Source organism: Pseudopipra pipra, chromosome 20, assembly GCF_036250125.1.
Source record: "Pseudopipra pipra isolate bDixPip1 chromosome 20, bDixPip1.hap1, whole genome shotgun sequence".
NCBI classification, from domain to species: domain Eukaryota; kingdom Metazoa; phylum Chordata; class Aves; order Passeriformes; family Pipridae; genus Pseudopipra; species Pseudopipra pipra.
In genome coordinates, this window is record NC_087568.1 from 1,240,853 (window position 1) to 1,243,663 (window position 2,811).

Consider the following 2,811-nt stretch of genomic DNA (forward strand, 5'->3'; position numbering starts at 1 on the left):
GAAAATGTCAGCAGCGAGCACGGAGCAGATGTGAAGGGACCATGCTCTCTGACCTGGATTCACCCATCACGTGGGCCAGCGCTGCTGCATGGAGAACTGCTTTGTAAGACAACTTCAGGGGGATGGGATGCTGCCATCCCAAACCTGAGTGCAGGGCACGGATCTGACTAGGGAATGCTGCTTGGGAATGGTGCTTCAAGGCAGGCTGAGGGGAATTCTTCCAGGGAGACATCAGAGAGAGATCAGCACCATGAGAGTTTTGCAGGATCTGTGCACTCGGAGCATACTGAAAACTCTCCCCACTCTTAAATTCTGCTAATTCATCCCTAATCCCACTCTCACATTCTGCTCAGTGCACATGGGTCACAATTAATACCCCACTTGTGAACGGTGGCTGTAGGCTTTGAGTCCAAGCTTTAGTAGAAATAAAACCAATAAAAAGCAAAAGTTTTAGAAAGCATTAATAATATAATGTCTTCTGGATGTAAGTCAAACAGTCTGTGGTATCATTCTGTCTGCAGAATAGTAAAATGAAATTTATTCAAGACAAAAAAAAAAGTTAAAATAACTAGTGTCATTTCACAGTCCAAAGTAAATAAGGTGCAGAAAAAAACCCAGAGTTGAGTAAATCAAGAGAAAAATGCCACAGACGTTCAAAACAAATTTTAAGCAAATTTTGTCCCCATTATGTTGGTGACACTTCTGCAGCGAATGCTAGAACTGCAATTCATTAGCCCAGTGCTCACGTCGAGATCTTAAATATTCATCGGAGGCGCATCCAAGCGCCTGAGCGCACGGAGCTCATCCCGGCCTGTCCCCGCGCAGGCGCTGCCCAGCACGGCCCCGGGCTGCCCGGGCTGCACGGGGACACGGCGCGGGACAGGACCGAGCGGCACCGGGGACAGCTGGGTAAGAACAGGAAAGGAAGGGGAAAACACTTGGGAGGTCTGTCAACAGGGCGAGCAGTGTGGTCCAGGGGGGATTTCACTTCATCTGGGCAACAACGGGACTCTTACGGAAGGGCCCGCGCTCCTGGGGACAGCAGAGGAGAGCAGCTGCTTTGCTCGGTCAGCCAGATCAGAGACGAGCCTGCATCCAAGGGCTGGATGGGAGCCAGGTGTGCTAAACGACCACAGACATACCTAAGATGCAGGGATGGGAATCTCTCACCAGGTTTGAAATGCAGATGAGGGTCTGCAGAAAGGGCAGCAACACAAATATCTTGGAGCTGAGAAAAGCCAACTTTGAAGGGAAATGAGACAAAGCTGAAGGAAATTGGCGGGGATTCAATAAAGCCTGAGAAACTCAGGATGGAAAGAGTTTAATGCAGTCAGGAATTGCATTACAACAATTCTGCTTTACAGCATTTTTTGCATCATCAGAATTTTTTTCATGAGTCTCTCGATCAGTGGCAGAAGCTGAAAATTCCCGAGGAAAAAGCCTCATGCGCCAAAGTACTGAAAACATGGGATGCACGGGATCCCCGACTCCTCTGGGCCAAGGCAGAAGGAGCAGAGCAAGGCCAGGCCGGCGCAGCGGTGCGGGAGCCCCGGGCAGTGCGGGAGCCCCCGGGCAGTGCGGGAGCCCCCGGGCAGTGCGGGAGCCCCGGGCAGTGCGGGAGCCCCGGGCAGTGCGGGAGCCCCCGGGCAGTGCGGGAGCCCCGGGCGGTGTGTGCCTGGCACTGCGGGGCTGTCCGGGCTGCGGGCACGAGGAACCGCCGCGCAGGCGAAGAGCTCCCGGGCAGAAGGTCAGGGATGTGAGTGACAGGATAAAACTAGAGGGACGGAGCAACCTCTTACCCACACTTCAAAGCAAACAAAGTGCCAGTACAGACAGCACAATGGGGCCATTGAAACCAGAGAGTGATAATGGAAGAGGAGGCGGCACCATACAGCTTAAAACCAAAGCAGATTCTTCCCAGAACTCACTCCCAGAGGCATTACAAACTGAAGGGAAAAACAAGAGAGTAAAAATAGATTCAACTCTGATCCACACTAATTGCACAACAGGGATAATATGGATCTCAGAGGTGGAGACCATGAAGTGGCAGAATTTTAGAAATTAAAACTGTGAGCACCAAGAATTACAGCAGAAGTTGATGAATCTGGAAACTATGACCTAAAATGCTGTTTCAGCTCTGGGCTGGCTGGGACCTTTCTCTAAGTCCAAGAATGGGTCCTCTAAGGATTCCTGCTGCCTTGATAAACAGAGTCCCTTGCCAGGAAGGTGGGGTATCCACAGCTTATAGAACCACTAAACCCCAAGGAGACGGAAAAACATTCTGCCCCTGGCTGCAAACAGAGCAGGTACGAAGCCTCCACCTCTGTTTGTGAAGTTTTCCTGATGAACTACAGTGCTTTCCAGCCCAGCAGGATTCTTCCATCTTTCAGTTCCAGGGGGAGCTTATACTGAACAAACGACGTGCACTCTAACTTTAAAAGCTTGCTCTTCCCATGTATCTGCCTTTGTTCAGATTTTATCTGCCTCAGAAGGCAAGGTAATTTTGACTAACACAAAGTAATTAAAATGAGAGACCCGAGTCTTAAACTACTTAACATTTGAATTTCTTCCAAGTTCCTGCCTCCTAAGTAGGTTAGCCATGGTGAGCAGGAGGCTGCAGAGAGGAGCCTGGGCAGCCCGTGGGGCTCAGGCACAGGGGGGTGCTCCACAGACAGGGGTGTCCCTCTGGCTCCAGCCCAGGGACAAGTGCCACAGCCAGTGGGCCCTGGGCACGCTCTCTTCTCCCACCCCTTGCCAAGGAATTGCCAGTGTCCCTAGGCTCCCAGGGGAGGGCAGATCAGTGCCACAGAG

General features: G+C 51.5%; 1 long non-coding RNA gene across 1 annotated transcript; it reads left to right on the forward strand.

Annotated features, from left to right (window-relative positions):
- Positions 1-782: 782 nt before the first annotated feature.
- On the forward strand, positions 783-2,547 carry LOC135424890 (uncharacterized). Its single transcript, XR_010435416.1, has 2 exons — positions 783-909; positions 1,365-2,547. It is a non-coding gene; the product is annotated as an uncharacterized LOC135424890 (long non-coding RNA).
- The last annotated feature ends 264 nt before the right edge of the window (positions 2,548-2,811 follow it).